Genomic DNA, 19,884 nt, shown 5'->3' on the forward strand with positions numbered 1-19,884 from the left:
GTTTTTTAATGTCACTATATAAATTTTGCCAATGCCGACCAACTATAACTGAAAAAAACAAAACAACAACAAAAAACACCAGAGGTGTGGAGTAAGAGTGTTCTACAAACTTTTGTTCTCTGTCCCTATAAAAGCCCCATCTCTGGCTTATGAAAGCATCTCGACCGGCCATTCATTGGGCTGTCAAAAGTACCAATAAACCAAAAAAAAAAAAAAAAAAAAAAAAAAACAGCTGATCTATGAGCAGTTTAGACCCACTCCATCATTCCAGTCGTTTAATTCCACAGTAATATCAAAAACGCTACTTAAATGAGCTTTTCTGTGAGACCGATTAATCATGATGTTCAAAACATTCACATTACTCCTTTATCCATATGCGTGTGCACCCTTGGGTAGATGATTACACAATGAATTTCCTTTCAGATTCAAACTGAAGATGAGGTTTCATTTCATCCCAAGATGCATGATTTTCCTGTAAGGTCCCGGTCCGCCCCACAGCCCCCTAAGAAGCCCATGCCAATAGAGGTGAGGCATCACATCTGCTTTCATGTGGTACATTAATTGCCTCTCCTTGGCTTGGTTGAAGGGGAACGTTTCCAGCGGTTGTCCGTTGTAGTCGAACTCTGCCAGGATTACTGTGTTGTAGCTTGTGACCAAGGGACATGTGAAGTATACCCATCATACTTCTTATCTGGTTTTTCTTTTTTCAATATTTTGCTGATAGTTCGGCTCAAGACGGCAGACTGTGCCGTGACAGCTGCTCCGGTTTTGGATGTGGGAAGGTTGGTGCAGTCTCCGATCCCAAACACGTTTGGATACTTGGTATGTTGGAGAGTTTCTTTGTTCAGATCCAACCAGCCGATCTCGTCGGCCAGCGGACTGCCTTTAATCACCGAGCTGGGTCCCATTGGCGGTGTAACATGAAGCATTTCATACTCGATAACTTTGGTTTCCCCTGGTTTGCCAAGATTTTCAAACACAGCTTCTTGCTTATCTGCGCGCACTTCAATCAGGTTGTGCCTCAGGTTAATCTGTAGGTCACGCTTTTTCACAATCTCCCACAGTGAGTCAGCGTATTTCTTTACCCCAAAGATCACAGGCAATGATGTGTTATAGATCACATTGGCTTTTGCTCTTTTGCCCGTCTTCCTGAGGTAGGCGTCTGACAGGTACATGATCTTTTGTGGCGCTCCAGCACATTTCACAGGAGTATTTGGGAAAGTGAACACAGCATTGCCCTCTTTGAAATCCTGCAATGCTTTCCACGTCTTCTCCACAGTTTGGACAGAGTAGTTAGAGCCAATTTTTGGGTGCTCAAACCCCTCTGGGAGTCCTTTGATCTTCTCATAATGGAGCTCTAAACCAAGCGCCACAATCAAATATTCATATGAGATTTCAGTCCCGTCATCTGTGCGTACAGTATTTGTCTCTGGGTTAATTTCCTGAACCTTAGATTTCACCCATTTCACTCCAGATGGCATAAGACTCGCAGTGGGACGGCTTGAGGACGCTACAGTCTTTGCACCAGCACCAACCAGGGTCCATATTGGCTGATAGTAGTGGATCTCGCTGGGCTCCACCACAGCTACATTCTCTGCTCCCACCAGCCTCTTCATCCGGGAGCTCATTGCGATACCGCCAGTTCGTCCTCCCAGCACAAGCAATTTGTAATGCTGTTTGGCAGAGGCAGGGCTGCTTGTGTGAAACTGAGAGATAGCAATGCCCCTCGGGTGGCACTGCTTGAGATGACGCAGTGCATCCATCCTGTGTCTCAGCAGGAGCGCTGTCAACCTCGCGTGTTAATGTCCATTTAGGCGGAATGCTCTTAGCCTTCATATTAATTAATTTTTGAACAATAATTTAAAAAAAATATTTCGTCACGTCATTATGCGGGCTGCAAGTAGAGGTGACATGGACCATGAGATTGAGGCACAGGCATTAGAGCCTCTTAATGCGCGTTTTGTTTGGATTTCCACCAGCGTGGAATTACCAAAAAAAGATGGGACAGCCTAGCATATGAAACAGGAAAAGACCGCCGTGTAATCCCTTTATTTCAACAAAGTAACTGCATTCTAAATACCACCTTTTTAAACGGTAACTGTAACGGAATACAATTACTGATATTTTGTATTTTAAATATGTTACGCCGGTACATGTATTCCGTTATTCCCCAACACTGGTAACAATACAAAAAACGATTCCAAAACATGAGAGAGCCTAGAACTGATTCTGGATAGCAGACGATCTAGCGAGGAGGAGGAGTCAGCACTGGTATAAATATCGACTCAGTCCAGATCGGTAACAGCATATCCAACACCACCACACTGAGCACTGGAGCTCCTCAGGGCTGTGTGCTCAGCCTCTGTTGACTCGTGACTGTGCAGCAATGCACAGTTCAAACCATATCATCAAGTTTGCCGATAACATGATTGCAAAAGCGATGAGTTAGCGTACAGAGACGAGGTGCAACAGCTAACAGACTGCTGTAGAGTCAACAAGGTGTCTCTGAAAGTGGACAAAACAAAAGAGATGATTGTCGAATTCAGGAGAGCATGGAGAGATCACTGTCCATTTAACATTGATGGAGCCTCTGTGGAGGTTGTCAAGAGCACCAAATTCCTTGGTGTTCACCTGGCAGAGAACCTCTCCTGGTTCCTCAACACCAGCTCCATAACCAAGAAGGCCCAGCAGCGCTTCTACTTCCTGCGGAAGCTGAGGAAAGCCCATCTCCCACCATCCATTCTCACCACCTTATACAGGTGGACTATCGAGAGTGTCCTGAGCAGCTGCATCACTGTCTGGTATGGTAACTGCACCATATCGGATTGCGATACCCTGCAACGGATAGTAAGAACTGCCTATTGTGCCCACCTATCGTACCCGCTGCATCTGCAAAGCCACCAGCATTGTGGAGGATCCCATGCACCTCTCACACAAACTTTTTACCATGCTGCCTTCTGACAAGAGGTACCGAAGCATTCGGCACTGCAAGACTGCACAACAGTTTCTTATCCCAAGATGTCAGACTCCTGAACACTCAAGACTGAAGAAGTTTATTGTCATTTCGTATGGTGTTATCCAGCCTGAAACGAAATACTGTTTCTCACCAGCCTCTACAGTGCAATAAACAATACAGTTTAAAAAGAATAAGTTTAAAAAGAGCAGTAAAAAGGCAGTAATGAATTGCAACAATAGTTATGGATAAATAACATAAAATCTAAGTTCTAAAACAAACTCAAGTCAGATTCATTCGGGTAGACAGCAGCAGTCCTTTCACAGAAGGGGATGGTTAAATTAGGTAGTGTATGCATCTGGGGAGTGTATTGTATGTGTGTATGTGTGTGTGTAGGTAGGGGGCATTACAGTCCGTTTGTGGACCTCACAGTGTAGCTGTGTGAATAGCTGTGTGGGTGGGGATGGGTCACAGTCTGTTTATCAGTCTCACGGCTTGTGCAAAGAACCCTTCCAGCATCCTGGTGGTTCTGCAGCTGATGCTCCTGTACCTCTTGCCAGATGGCAGAAGGGAGAACAGGTCATGCGAGCGGTGGTGGGGGTCTCTGATGATGTAGATAGCTCTGCATATGCAGCGCTGTGTGTAGAGAGATGCGATGGGGGGGGCAATCTTCTTAACAATCCTACTGAGTTGACGCTTCTCATAGGACTTGCAGCTGCCAAACCAAGATGTAAAACTTTGTGTCAGGATATTTTCGATGATGCCTCTGTAAAAAGTTGTGAGGTGAAGTGTGGAGAGTGCTGCTTTTCTGAGTCTCCTTAGGGAGTGGAGACTTTTGTGCTTTTTGACAACTGGTGTGGTGTTAATGGAGAAGGACAGGTCATCAGCAAAGTGTACACTCAGGAACTTAACACTGCTGACCCTCTCCACAGCAGTACCATCTATGGTGAGGTCAGTGTGGTGATCTCTGCCAGCCTTCCTGAAATCGATCACCATCTCTTTTGTTTTGTCCACATTGATGGAGAGATTGTGGGGTCTACACCACACTTCAAGCTGCTCCACTTCCATTCTATAGGCAGACTCGTCGTTGTCAGTGATGAGACCAACCACAGTTGTGTCAGGACACACCCCTGAGGAGAGCCTCTGCTCTCTAAGATGGTCTTTGATGTGTGGCTGCCCACCTTGACTGTCTATTGCCGCTTTGTCAGGAAGCTGAAAACCCAGTTGCAGGTTGCCGGGTTCACGCCGAATACCATCAGCTTGTCCACCAACTGCTGTGGAATGATCGTGTTAAAAGCTGAGCTAAAGTTGATGAAAAGGACTCTGGCTGGACTGACACACACACACCTTCATACATCAAGTTACCTTTTGCACAATGGTCAGTGTTTTTGCACAACCAGCTGTCACTGTTCCACTTTTCTATTGCATTGTTGTGTCTGCACTGTCTTGTGTCTGTATCATTCTGTTCTGTCTGGTGTTGCACTGTTTTTGTTTTGTTGTTTCTGCAGTTTTATGCAATTTTGCATGCTTTGTTTTGTTTTTTTACAGCACATTGTGTTCTGCGTCGTGATCGGCTGTAGACCATTGTCAATCAATCTCTTCCGTGCCGTGTCTCCTGTACAGTGGAGAATGTGTTGAGCTTGTCAAATTTATCTTGATCTTCGATCACTACAGTGTGACTCTGAAGTGTACTGTATGTTTGTAAGTTTTCTCCCCAACAAAGACAACAATGTCGACAAAGCATTTTGCACCGTTAAAGGCACCTGCTGTAGCACCCAAAAGGCAGAGGAAGATGCTAACCATAGCCCACAAAGTTGGACTTCTGGACATGCTAACGGAAGGTAGAAGTTACTGTATTTTTCAGATTATAAGGTACATTAAGCGAAACAAAACAGTCAGATAAGTCAGACTTTACTCAACTCATTCTTCTTGCTTCCTCCACTTCTGTACCATTGATTCATTAATGTTGAATTCTCTGGCAGCTGCTCTATTCCCATGTTGTGGACCTGAAAACAGGGTTTCATCTTTGGTTTCATTCCATAATACTGGACTTATTTTTCTACGAAGGTTTGAATTTTGAGAGTGTTTAACAAGAGAGAAAAGTGTGAAAATGTTCGTGCCTGTCTGAGAAAAGTCTATAAAGTGTGTAGTGAGGGGTTTTACAGCCTTAAAGCATCTATAATAATTGTAAAAAATAAAGTTGGCTACTTCGCGGATTTCACTTATCGCGGGTTAGTTTTAGAACATAACTCACGATAACTACAGTCCGGCTTAATAAGACACAGTCAAGACCCCCAACTGTTGAGTAGATAGACACTTGTATCAGACAAGATTGGGATAGCATTCCTTCTATTATTATACAGGTTGAAGGGCCACTGCACACTGACCATACAAACACCAACAGAAGCCCATTTGTTCGTTTTCATTATCAACACTGGATTGTCCAATCAAATCTCCTAACGCAACCGGGCCCTCCCCTACCTTCCCTCTGGACTCAAGTGGTTGGCAATATGGACAAATAAAAGCACAAAGGTGCAGCAAAAAGCTAAAAGGAAAGAAAGAACCTAGAAATGATGCAGCAAAATGTGTCAAATTAATTGACATGCTAGCTGCCTTGGCTGCTTCACAGTCAACAGTAGTACCAGCAGCAACTTGTAAGTTCGGGCAGTTACAGAAGGCTCCTGTTAGTAGCATTAGCTTTGAAAAACTGCAGGAGGAGGGACAACAGCCCCCAAAACAGAGTGGCTAGGCAGAAATGGAGGAAATTGTAATTTATATGGTAAGAAGATAGATGGAGGAAAATAATTTGAAATAATTAGAAATTAAACCAAAAATGCCAGGGCCGATTTTTAGTCTTATATACAGCGGTAAAGTGGCCCTTTCCCAATTTTTTTTTAAGACATGTTTCTGCCATTACATTCAGAATAAGCTAATATTTCTCTTAAAATTGTATTTTTGGGGGGCGTTCACTTCAAATATTTGGTGTGTTTTCAGTGTTCTATTAATCTCCTAGGACCTGGCGTCCACATATGTGGACATCACTTTTTGGGTTGTCTAGACCAAAATACTAAATTTTGCTCTACAAGGGCCTGATATCCACTTACGAGGACAGTATACTGCCACTGCTCTATCGGAATTTAAACCGAATGTGCTCATATGTGGATCTCATTTTTCTCAGAAACAAAAATCAGGTAAAAAATAAAAATCAGGCAATTCTTTGTTGTTACATTCATCAGGTCCCAATCAGCCCAAATAGCAAAGAGAAATATAAATGCACGCCATGAAAGAGTTCATGTCTTAGGAGGTTACGTTTTGGAAATCATTACATTCTTTTTTTTCTTTTTAATGTACAGTACATTTGACATAAATAGACTTCCTGGCCGCTCCCTTAGAAATAGGGTGAGAAGTTCAGCCATCCAGGAGGGGCTCAGAGTAGAGCCACTGCTCCTCCACATTAAAAGGAGCCAGCTGAGGTGGTTCGGGCATCTGACAAGGATAAGATAAGATAAGATAAGATAAGATAACCTTTATTAGTCCCACACGTGGGAAATTTGTTTTGTCACAGCAGGAAGTGGACAGTGCAAAAGTTATGAGGCAAAAATTAGAATACAATAAGAATAAATACAGTACACAACTGTACAGAATAGAATAAAATAATATACTATATACAGTAGAATAAAATAAAATAAATATACAATAAGATAAAAATAGAATACAAATACTATATACAACTGAGTAAAAATACAACGATGACAGAAAGGATTATTGCACTTAGTATTATTGCATATGTATGGATGTGTGTGCTTGATCAGTTAAAGTCTTTATTATGGAGTCTGACAGCAGTGGGGAGGAAAGACCTGCGAAATCTCTCCGTCCCACACCGTGGGTGCCGCAGTCTCCCACTGAAGGAGCTGCTCAGTGCTGTCACAGTCTGCTGCATGGGGTGGGAGATGTTGTCCATCAGGGATGACAGCTTAGCCGCCGTTCTCCTGTCACTCACCACCTCCACTGGGTCCAGAGGGCATCCTAGAACAGAGCTGGCCCTTCGGATCACCCTGTTCAGTCTCTTCCTGTCCCCAGCAGAGATGCTGCCGCCCCAGCAGACCACGCCATAAAAGATAGCAGAAGCCACAACAGAGTCATAGAATTTCTTCAGGAGTGGGCCCTCCACTCCAAACGACCTGAGTCTCCGCAGCAGGTACAGCCTGCTCTGCCCTTTCCTGTAGAGGGCGTCTGAGTTATGAGTCCAGTCCAGTCTATTGTTCAGATGATGCTTCCTGGGTGCCTCCTGGGTGAGGTGTTCTGGGTATGTCCCACCGGCAGACCCAGGACACACTGAAGAGATTATATCTCTCGGCTGGCCTGGGAATGCCTTGGTGTTCCCCAGGACAAGCTGGAGGAGGTGGCTGGGAGAGGGAGGTCTGGGCTTCTCTGCATAGGCTGCTCCCCCCGTGACCCGGCCCTGGATAAGCGGAAGAAGATGGATGGATGGATGGACGGATTTGACATAGCCCAACAGGGTTCCAACTTTTTGTAAGTGCAGTCATAAATCTGTCCCCATGAGTTTAAGGACACAGGATGTCATGTGCTGTAAACCTTGTGAACCAAATGTGTAAGTTGCTATATTGGGCTATATAAATAAAACTGACAAATGTGGAATGCTTGAGTAAATTTCCTCAGCTACATTACACCAGTAAAAGAAATCATTGATCATTAACGCGACATGTTTTTAAGTCTGATTTCCAGAGGAAGCAAGGTCAGTTATATTTCATTTAAATAGGCTGACTGTGTAGCTACAAATCTAAAAGCAGAGACACCTTAATGGCAAATAGGAAACTATAAAAAAGCGCTATAATGTTCTATTAGTAAAAGACATATTTGCTGAGCCCACAGTCATCAAGAGAGACCGGAGCATGAAAAAGGAACCTTGAATTTCTCTGGAAAATCTTACGTTTCTATCAAAGACACAGTGCTAGTTTTCACTTTTGACTGCACACCCAGGGTCTGTCATTTATCAGCCTCTTGTAGTGCTTCATCAGCTCAAAATGCTCTCACTAGGATCTCAATTACTGTGACGCAACTGTGCTCTATAAACAAACCATTGTGTGCTGCTTAGGAGCAAAATACAGTTTATATTGCCACAAATAGATTCAGTAACTACCGTGCAATCTGAATCTGATGATGTTTAAGAGAAGCGCAGAGCTCTGCAGTTATGTAAAAACATGAGGCAAGCAGGGGTCTGAGATGAAAGGTTGAGGAAAGGAAAACATAGCGCTAGATTTGGGATGAACTAGTGTTCATCCCAGATATGTCAGTTTTCCACTCGGAGTGAGCTATCAATAGACCTCGCTTTGGGAAACTCTGATTCCATTATAAGCTTGTTTTTCTGTTTTGTCTCCATGACAATTGGCCTTCAAAGAGAAAGCTGAAGAACACTAATTTCCAAAAATATACACAGCAAGCCTCATTTCCTGAAGACTGTCCCTCATCTCAGTCTCAGGATCTTCCTTTTGTAAAGAAGCATCACCAAGATTTCAGAAACACTGAACCTCCCCACTGATATCAACCACCAAGCATTTTTACTCTAATTAGATTTCATATACTAAAGTAAGAATATATTTTTACTTATTAAATGAAGTTTACCACCAATTGTTCTGTTATTAAAATAAAGCTATAACCTTAAACCAGAACAATGAAGCTGTGGCTCAATAGTGACCCAAGACTCACTTTGATAACTGATTCATTTTACTGTGAAATCAAACATGTTTTTTATGTCTCCATATTATTGTGAATGTGGTGCAGTGCAAAGGCATTACATCAAAGTTGGTGGTTTTCCATCTTCATTCAACTTTTACCAAGTTTTCCTGTCTATTGTGGCTGCTTTTAACACAGCATTGCAACTAGTATTTGTATTTGTATTTCTGAATTACTTTAACTACTAGAAGACTTTGGTTTTAGAACTGAGCCAGGTAACATGAAGCCTATGTGGTAGTACAAAATGGAATGACTTCCAAAGTTGCCCTTTGGACTGTAAAAGTGAGTTAGGTGTAATCACACCTAAATCACCAACTTGTATTATCAGCAGGTGGAGATATATATTTAATATATTTAAAGCCACAAAGTCAGTAGTGAGCAAAAAACGTATGAAGCACATTTCAGGGCCTGTAATTGGTGGAAAAGATAAAACTAGGCGGCTAATATTTAAATACATTAAAATTTGTTTATAATGTTTTTTTAAATGTCATTTTTTTATTTTGGCTTGAAATCTCCAGAGATGTTCAGTCAGGTTCATGTATGGGTTCTGGCTGGGCCATTCAGGAACATTCACAGAGTGGTCCCAAAGCCACTCCTGTGTTCTCTTGCCTGTGTGTTTAGGGCAGAGGTTGAAAACCTGCAGCTCAATAGCCGCATACATATACTATATGTATTAATTTATGCTCCCCTAGTTACATCTATCATCTGCCCATCTGTCCCCCATTACCCCCTGCTGCTCTTTTTGGTTTGGTAGGAGGAGCTAAAATTGTTCTTTTGATAGTGAAGGCTGCCTGGCTTGGGTTCATTGTCCTGTTGGAAGATAAACCTTCACCCCAGTCAGAGGTCCAGAGCACTCTGGAGCAGGTTATCATGAAGGATGTCTCTGTACATTTTGGCATTCATATTTTTCTTGATGCTGAGTAGTCTCCAAGTTTCTATTGCTGAAAAGTCCCTACAGCATGATGCTGCCACCACCGTGCTTCACTGTAGGGATGGTATTGGACAGGTGATGAGCAGTGCCTGAGTTTCCTCCAGACTTGACGTTTGGTATTCAGGCCAGAGACCTCAAACTGGCCACTCTACCATACAGGCCTCATTGGTTGAGTTCTGAAGAAATAGTTGTGCTCCTGAAAGGACAGTGCCATGTCGGAGTGACCATCGGATTCTTGGTCATTTCCCTGACTAAGGCCCTTCTACTACTCTGGGAAGAGTCCTGGTGGTTCCAAACTTCTTCCATTTATGATGATAGAGGACACTGTTCATTAGGAACTTCAATGGGTTTTTTTTTTTTTAACTTTGTCATTATTTGTTAATTATGTGTTAATTTAATCTATTTTGGCATATGACTGTAACATGTGAAGTCCTGTGAATACTTTCCAGATGTACTATATTCAACATCTAATGATCAAGTACAGCGGTCCCCAACCGCCGGGCCAGAGTTGAGGCCTGGGTGTGAAATTTATGGTTTTCAGGGTTTTTATAGGATTTTATCGTTATTTTTTAAAATCATTTTTATCATTAACTTGGTTTCCCTGGGTATTTTCCCGTGTGTTATGAATAAATTTTCTTTCTTTTTTTTTGGTACCGGTACTGTTTTTATTTTGTTGTATTTATCCGCGACACCTTAAAGGCCAGTCCGTGAAAATATTGTCGGACATAAACCGGTCCGTGGCGGAAAAAAGGTTGGGGACTGGTGGTTTAAAATACATAAATAACCAAAAACAAATGCATAATGTTGATGTCCTTAACAGTAACTAGAATCTTAGAGTTGCAGAACTACTGCTCTATGTTACACAATGTTCCCACTGAGGTACCTCATTGTTACAGTGGCATTTTCAGTTATTTCATGTGTTTGTTTCATTCATATCACATTGTAAATGGTGAGAGCAGGAGTATGTGAGGGGTGTCAGGCTTGTACAATATAGAAATTGAAGGGGTGAGTCTGTTGTGGCAGCCCAGGGAGGAAACAATGGCCGGCTTCATGAGTTCAGAGTACAGCTGGTTAACATTCCCAACTAGCGTTACTACACTGCAGATTGAGGCTCCAAATGTGTGCTACAGCTTGGCACATTTAGCATGGCTGCTTTGCTAATAAATAATGCAAGCAAAATAATACTGGATAAATGTAAAAGGAGTGATGAATAAATGCTATCACAGTAAATTTATTAGTGATTATCGTGATTTATTGGGGATTCGAAATCGATGCTAGTTTGTCGTAGCCCTTTCTCTGCGTGTGTGAAGCAAAAACACTGTGTTATACTGCCATCCGCTCATCTCTTCATTAGAATGCAGCACCAGTCTGCAGCTGCACACAGCAGAGAGAGAAGAATGATGAAACCAGAGCTAAAAATAGCTGCCTCCCAGGATCCCCCTCTTATGGCACTGTAAACACTCAGAGAGCCAGCGACAGGCAGTGGCTGGCAGCATGTGTGTGTGCATGCATGTGTGTGTACATGTATACATGGATAAGGATCCTGTGTGTGTTGGACATACTGCAGTCCTCGTCCTCCCCTCCCCCTTCATAAACTGGTGTTTAGATTGGCAAGCATTCATCATTGAGCCGCTGTACAATTAGAACCATCTGTGGGATTTTTACTTGAACAAGCCGAGGGAGCGTTAGTGCCTTACAGCTCTACAGAAGAAACAGTCACCTTGATAAAGCTTAGAGACACGTTCCCATTAAGAAAGGGCAAATTCCAATTGGGCAAAACCTGACATTATCCAAGCAAAGTTGTGGCCTTAGTTTGTAGTCCACATGTCAACTGCTGGTTTCTCTGAACTATTATAGCAGTGAATGAACAACCCAGGTTATTATAAAAATGCTTATTGTTATTATGGAATGAAATTAAGGATTAAAAACCATTTAATTCACTGTTTTTTTGACCAGTAACATTGTTTAATCGTTCCCTAAATTAGTCAAAACAAGAAGTCAAAAGCACACCACCTATGTGGATAAGAAACCAAGTCACAGCTTTGGAACCTTGCTAGAAATCTTATTCCTCATCCCAGGAATAAGTGAAAACAGTTGAAAAATCAAATTGCATGAACCTGCTTTGAAACTAAAAATTGACATGTAAAAAATAATGAGGACCACTGCATTAAATGGAATCTGGGTCACTTTTCTTAAATCTCAAGACTCTGAAGATTCAGGGAACATCTTATGATTGATCTTTGAAGCGATCTGAGTATGAGTAGTTAACTGACTTTAACTATGGTTTCTAGAAATGAAAGCATTGGTTTCTCTCCAGGACAGTCACACACTGCATCTGTTCATGGCAACAGACAGCATTTAGTCTTTGTTTAAAGAGGCAGTCAGCCTTATCAGAGGAACAGGTTGTCCACTTTTTACACACTATATGCAAACAGTGTCAGATTCTGCACACATGCCACAGTAAGGTTAGCTTCCTGCTGATCTCCAAGTCAATTAGGCACCATCATAAAAATAAGATGCAAACCTCCTGCTTACTTCACACGTTTCGCAAATTTACAAATGAATATGCTTTACTCTGTAAAACAATTGGTGTGACGCAGTAAATACATCTCTATATACTTCTGTTTCCCGCAGATTGAATTGAGTAGATTACATGAACAGTTCAGCCAATCTCACAGGCTCATTCAACAGCAAATCCGCATGGCTAAAGAGGACAACATGTGCACCACAGGCTGGAAACAACACAGGAACACCCCTGGAGATTTAAACAGTAGGTCTGAGCCAGATGAGGCTGTGACAACCTGATGCAAAAATAAAGAGTGCAGCTTCACCACATTCGACCCAAGAACCAAATAAATGCAAGTGTTGAGTGCTGACTTAGAGTCCTAATGCATCTGTGCAATGAAAGAAAAGAAGTGTTCAGATAGCCCATCAAAAAACTGAACTCGGTTGTTTTCTGTTCCACAATTTAGAAGCCCTGAATCAAAACCTGACTTTGTGCTGTAACTCATATGTAGATACCATATGATAACAAATATCAGATATTTAGTAAAACTAAGTACAATTTATTTAAAAAGTAAATTTAAACATGATTATCACTGACCAAAATGCTGTACTCACAGTGGACACACAGCAACAAATGAGAAAAGAGTGGGCTGGAAAGGCCGTAGAATGAAAATTTCTTTAAGGCCTACACTTCACAGCAGAGGTGGAGGGCCGCATTCTTTATGTCAAGTAGTAACTGATTAACCAAACTTGGAGCACTGACTGGAAAGGCTCTGTCACTGTGTTTGACGTATGACCTTGGGATATGTAATAAACCTTTGCCTGTGTATCTGTGACACCTGTGAGCTCACTGTAAACAAATTAGACTGGTAATATAAGATGGGGCCTGAAAAACAATCAGGAAAATATTCAACTGAATTCTAAAATTAATGTAGTAATACCAGGATGAGGATGAGTGATCTCCTCATATTTTTTAGTGGCAGTCAGTAATTTTGAGTTACAAACATGTAAAATGTTAAAAAATAAATAAATAAATAAAAAGTTTCTAAAAAAAGTCACGGACGTCTTTTTCATATCATGCAAAGAAGAATTTGTCAGTGGTTCTAGCCATTTCTTTCTTTGTCAAAGCAAAGCTGCGAGTGACAGCTGTTTCAGCGCTATGAACAGCCTTAGAGCCCAACTCAAGTGGTCGGTCTATAGAGCCATGCTATATATATGTATGTGTGTGTGTGTGTATTTGAGGAAAGTTTAACACAAGGTATATCACATATTACACACGTTTGAAACATCGTTTGAAATTCCACAAACAAATGTAGTCATCTGTTTAACCCAGTCCTTGAAGAGAAAGATTATCTCTTACTGCAGCTCCTGTCATAGACAATCCACCATGGGCAAAGTTTGACAGGCCTTACAGGGAACATAACACACTGGTCTCCAGCTCAGTTTATCTTATGTCCAATTCAGGCTGAAACTTATGCTGGACAAGAATTATGCTGCCTCCTCACTTGGTGTTTGCTAGTCAAACAACAGAAGTTATTGCATTCTTCTACACAATGAAGAGGGCTCACATCATCAATTTCCCCAAATCTAACTAGCTAATGAGAGACTAATAACTCTTTAATAACACATTAGACATGCACCACCTAAGTAGCCAGTTTAATTTATTGATTACAGCAAATCACCGACACAAGTATCAACATTGGACAGCCATGACAGAGCCCATTATGCTGTCTCTTTAACATCTGTAAGTCCAAATCCTCGTTTTGGCCGTTTTAAAGCAAAAAGTATTTGCTGGTGTGCGGAAACACACAAGAATCATTGTGGCTCCCAAACCACCCTTAAAAGCTTTGATGATGGCTTGAAGTTCATAAGGTCAGAATCTGTATATGGGACTAAATGTGTGGTTACACTACATTAGCAGCAGCCTGTCATTGAAGATAAATATGAAATCTGAAACAGAGTCCAAAGATATATTCAAATCTCTCCTGTGCAGTCATCTGCTCTGCATCCATGTGGTTTCCTGAAAGGATTGCCACGTCATGCACAAAGATGCATTATTTTGTGCGTGTCTGTGCAATAATACAGCCTTCATGTTCTCAGATTCAGGATAGATCAGAGATCATAGAGAAACTGAGGGAGATAGGTTTCCATGGCAATACCGTTTCTTTTTTCCTTGTCCGCTGTTTGACGTCACATCAGGCTCCCTGGTAAACCTTTAACACAAGGGTGTGTGTGCACAGATGAGAGCAGAAGAGGTACTAATAGAAAAGTAGGTTACACAAGGCTGCAAAGATTCATATTCATACTCTGTGAATGTAGTAGAAGCATGAGTGTCTGACCTGCTTAATAGCACTGCACGTCTTAGATACACGATCTCTCTCACGTTTTAAATGTAGCTAGCACAACAAAATAATTCTCGTTCTTATTTTCTAACACCCTCAAGTCCCTCAAGCTAAAGACCAACATCTTTTTTTCTTTTTATTCATTCTCAGTTTGTACGAGAAGATCGGCTTGGGGGGTGTCTGCTTTTTTAAACTGCTGTTGCTGCAGCTTTAATGCTACACATCAATCACCTCGTGAAGGCTTTTTGGTTTTTTAAACTCAGCCTTACCCTGGTCCAACACTGGTCCCGGTCCAACACTCTGTGTGCAATTCCGCCATCTTGTGGTAGCTCGTGACTCTTGTGGCTTGATCAAGCAGCAAAAAACAGCCTCTGAACATGAGATACAACCAATAAAACTTCCTGTAATTCTTAAAGAGTTAATGCAGTTCATTTTTTCAAACAACTTTAAATTAAAGCTCAGTTTGCACTTCAGCTACATGATGATTTTTTAATTCATAATCCACTATGGTGGTAAAGTTATATAAGTACTTATATAATAAGGAAGTAAATAAACACAAGTAATCGTTTAACATATTTAAAAATATTTTTGCATTAAATGTGTTAATTTTTCATATATTCATTAGATTATGGTGTTTATGCTTTTTTCATTTTTTTTTCTTGTATTGTCTAATCTACATAGTGTAAATTCTTTCAATTGTTTTACACCAGGTTCTATTCTAGTGTATAAATGTGCTGTCACTGTCTATCATCAGCCTGAGCAGATAAGTGACTTACAGTGGGGCAAAAAAGTATTTAGTCAGCCACCGATTGTGCAAGTTCCCCCACCTAAAATGATGACAGAGGTCAGTAATTTGCACCAGAGGTACACTTCAACTGTGAGAGACAGAATGTGAAAAAAAAATCCATGAATCCACATGGTAGGATTTGTAAAGAATTTATTCGTAAATCAGGGTGGAAAATAAGTATTTGGTCAATAACAAAAATACAACTCAATACTTTGTAACATAACCTTTGTTGGCAATAACAGAGGTCAAACGTTTACTATAGGTCTTTACCAGGTTTGCACACACAGTAGCTGGTATTTTGGCCCATTCCTCCATGCAGATCTTCTCGAGAGCAGTGATGCTTTGGGGCTGTCGCCGAGCAACACGGACTTTCAACTCCCGCCACAGATTTTCTATGGGGTTGAGGTCTGGAGACTGGCTAGGCCACTCCAGGACTTTCAAATGCTTCTTACGGAGCCACTCCTTTGTTGCCCGGGCGGTGTGTTTTGGATCATTGTCATGTTGGAAGACCCAGCCTCGTTTCATCTTCAAAGTTCTCACTGATGGAAGGAGGTTTTGGCTCAAAATCTCACGATACATGGCCCCATTCATTCTGTCCTTAACACGGATCAGTCGTCCTGTCCCCTTGGCAGAAAAACAGCCCCATAGCATGATGTTTCCACCCCCATGCTTCACAGTAGGTATGGTGTTCTTGGGATGCAACTCAGTATTCTTCTTCCTCCAAACACGACGAGTTGAGTTTATACCAAAAAGTTCTACTTTGGTTTCATCTGACCACATGACATTCTCCCAATCCTCTGCTGTATCATCCATGTGCTCTCTGGCAAACTTCAGACGGGCCTGGACATGCACTGGCTTCAGCAGCGGAACACGTCCGGCACTGCGGGATTTGATTCCCTGCCGTTGTAGTGTGTTACTGATGGTGACCTTTGTTACTTTGGTCCCAGCTCTCTGAAGGTCATTCACCAGGTCCCCCCGTGTGGTTCTGGGATCTTTGCTCACCGTTCTCATGATCATTTTGACCCCACGGGATGAGATCTTGCGTGGAGCCCCAGATCGAGGGAGATTATCAGTGGTCTTGTATGTCTTCCATTTTCTGATGATTGCTCCCACAGTTGATTTTTTCACACCAAGCTGCTTGCCTATTGTAGATTCACTCTTCCCAGTCTGGTGCAGGTCTACAATACTTTTCCTGGTGTCCTTCGAAAGCTCTTTGGTCCTGGCCATGGCGGAGTTTGGAGTCTGACTGTTTGAGGCTGTGGACAGGTGTCTTTTATACAGATGATGAGTTCAAACAGGTGCCATTCATACAGGTAACGAGTGGGGGACAGAAAAGCTTCTTACAGAAGACGTTACAGGTCTGTGAGAGCCAGAGATTTTCCTTGTTTGAGGTGACCAAATACTTATTTTCCACCCTAATTTATGGATAAATTCTTTACAAATCCTATCATGTGGATTCATGGATTTTTTTTTCACATTCTGTCTCTCACAGTTGAAGTGTACCTCTGGTGCAAATTACTGACCTCTGTCATCATTTTAAGTGGGGGAACTTGCACAATCGGTGGCTGACTAAATACTTTTTTGCCCCACTGTATTTAAAGACAACTTTCAAATATTCCAGCAACAGTAAGTGGCTAAAAGGTCAAGCACTAATGTAATAAAACAACATGCGAAATACATAAAAACTGCATCGCCTGCAAAGCACCATTCATCTACTACTGATCAAGATAAGGTAGAATAAGAAATTATGGAGAATAACATTTTAGGAAGGAGCTCAAATTGGGATCAAATTGAGCCTGCATAGAGCCTAAATCCATATTAAGGTCCCAGCAGGTCTGCATGAGTGCCAGGTGCATGCTGACAAGGTGTTAACAAAAGTCCATGTGTTTGCTTCAGTGGCTGCTGTGGGATGGAAACTGTGAAGTTATTGGCTGGCCGAGGGTGTCGTGGGCTCTCAGCCACATCGCAGAGACACGACCTCTCAGTAGTGGGCATCTCAGAGGACATGAGGGTGACAGGAGACCGAAAGCAAATATATCTCGTCTGTCTACAGCACAAGCCAGAAGCGATTTTTAGCATTGCCTTTAATAAATTACCCTCCCCTATACAGTACATGCCACTTTTTACAGCAAGTTGGCTTATTATGTTTTCATTTCTTATACTGGGTTTTCAGAGTGTGCATATCAAATAAGTTATTTGCAATATTAAACATAGCTATTGCATTTTCAGGCTCTTTCTTGTGTTGTTGGTATGTTACTCAGTATTTCATACGACATAAACTTCCAAAGCTATGGTTCCACTGCAGAAACACACTTAATTGACACATACCGGTAAATATGAAGCTTCATTGGAAATGACAACTGCACAACTTCAAGCGACACGAGGAATCATACATTGAGTAATAGAGAACCACCTGTCCCAACCATTGTATAATAATTTAGCTCTTTTTACCCAGTTTTCATAGAGTTTCATGGGACGCATCAGGAACCAAATTAGCAAAGAGTTGAAAGTCAAGTCAACTTTATGTATATAGCACATTTAAAAGACATCAAGTGTCGGCCAAAGTGCTGAACAGAGGGATAATATAATCAAATAAAAAAGAATTAAAATAGGTAAGATAAAAAACATTGTAAGACATCCACATATATATAGACACACAGAGGCAGACTCTTATATACACTTGTTTGTAGAAATACATATGTACATGCACATATGCACATACATATACAAAAGTGTACACATTCACACACAAGCACAAATACGTGAACATAACATACGTGTATAAGTATACACATGCAAACATCATCCAGTGACATAAAAGACCAGACTAGCTAAAACTGAATAAAAGTGTCAAAGAAATCTCAAAGCCTTTGAAAATAGGTTGGTCTTCAAATTTGATTTGAAGATTTCCAAAGAGGAAGAGAATTTTATAAAAGAGGGAAGATTGTTCCAGAGTCTCGGAGCGGCAGTGGAGAAAGCCCTGTCACCTGGATATTATGTCTCATTTATAACAGTGGTGTCTGCACAAAATAAGTCCTGAATGAGGTGTATGGGGACGGAGGACTGTTATCTCACAAGTTATCCACCTCACATTCCCCACCCAGTGAGCACTGTTTTGTCTAAACTGGTGCTAAACTGTGAACTGATTGCCTTATAGTCATTTGTGAATGTTAAGTCTCAACTCCAGTGTAATTTGACAAATTTCTCTGACCACAAACATTAGTGCTGCATTATTAATTGCATGTCATTTTTGTGCCCAGACATTTTGCATGAAACAGTGATGGTTCTTGTTACCACTGTATCACAGGCTTCTAACAGCAGCTTGCCAACCTTTTAAACAGCCCATTAGGAGTACTGCTGGGAAAAAACATAGTAATCAGTGATACCGCCAGAGTAGCTGTGCTCATTTTTAAAATGAACTTTTTCATTGCTATTCTTATCCCTGTTTAAGACAGCTGGATTTCTCTCCATCTACCCTGTGTTTTCTCTCCCTCCTTGACTTTTTTCATTGTTGCCATACAAGGTAACTCTTGCAGCCAGAAACTGCATTCTTTTCCCAAGATTAGCATGATTCCTCTCAGCTCCTGAGACAAATCACAGCCGTCGACTTGTAAACACCAGAGCTGGAGGAAACAGGCAGCTCGGGGGTTCTTCAGCCAAAATCTTTTAGGACTAAAGCTGTTGTAAGTGCTGTACTCTACAGAAACTACAATAAAACAGGAGTATGCACATGATCCAGATGAGTGTACCCCGTTAGCTACAACAGCTAATTCCTGCAAAATCTACAGAAAATCTCCACCTGAGTCTTCATGATCTTACCCTCAGCTGGACTGTGAAGGACTGGGATGGATTGATACCACTGAGATCTCTGTTTTTATTACAATTGTGAACATTTTAAATGCATCAATTTTCCAATACAGTTATACTTGCCTTCTGTGTTGTTGATTGTGTCGTGTTTATGAAATCGCCACTTTCATATTTTACAGCCAATTACATGCGTCAAGAAGGGAACATATATTCAGTTCTTGATGACGTTGTTATCTGCATATCCTTTTTTCTCTGCATTTTGTAAATAAATGCACACAGTTATTATAAATGCATTCTGCAGTTTTCTGGGTCTGTCTAGATCTAGATGTCTTATTTCTAAAAGCATTAATTTATTTATTTCTTCGCAGTTTTTTATTTTAATGTATTAATTTATTCACTGTTCTTATGTATTTATTTATTATTTTTTGTTTTATTCTTGTGCTATTGCTGCATTTTCAAGAATTTAATGCAATTGTATGACCGATAAAAGTTTACTGGGTGGTTATTCGTACACATTGTTTTGGATGTAAATAGCAGGTCTGTCTTATCCACCCATATAATTTATAGTTATACATAATAACAAAAGCTTTCTGAATCATAAAAATCTGCACTGAAATCATTCCCTGCTCCATTACAGAGAATGATTTCTGTGCAAATCACTTCTCTGACACACTAAAGCTATTCTCTCTTTATAGAGCTGTGTAGAGGACACTACTGGAACTGAAATAGAAACGGAGCCTTCACTAATAATTAAACATAAACACTTTCTGAAAGTTTGTTGTAATGATGCAAATGGAGAAACAGA

At 41.2% G+C, this 19,884-nt stretch overlaps 1 pseudogene; it reads right to left on the bottom strand.

Moving 5' to 3' along the window:
- Positions 1–220: 220 nt before the first annotated feature.
- Positions 221–1,769, bottom strand: LOC146615851 (sulfide:quinone oxidoreductase, mitochondrial pseudogene; annotated as a pseudogene).
- Between the last annotated feature and the right edge of the window lie 18,115 nt (positions 1,770–19,884).

The sequence above is a fragment of the Diplotaxodon limnothrissa genome, linkage group LG16 (assembly GCF_057381915.1).
Source record: "Diplotaxodon limnothrissa isolate DT_005_m linkage group LG16, D_limnothrissa_male_GT1.1, whole genome shotgun sequence".
In the NCBI taxonomy this organism is placed as follows: domain Eukaryota; kingdom Metazoa; phylum Chordata; class Actinopteri; order Cichliformes; family Cichlidae; genus Diplotaxodon; species Diplotaxodon limnothrissa.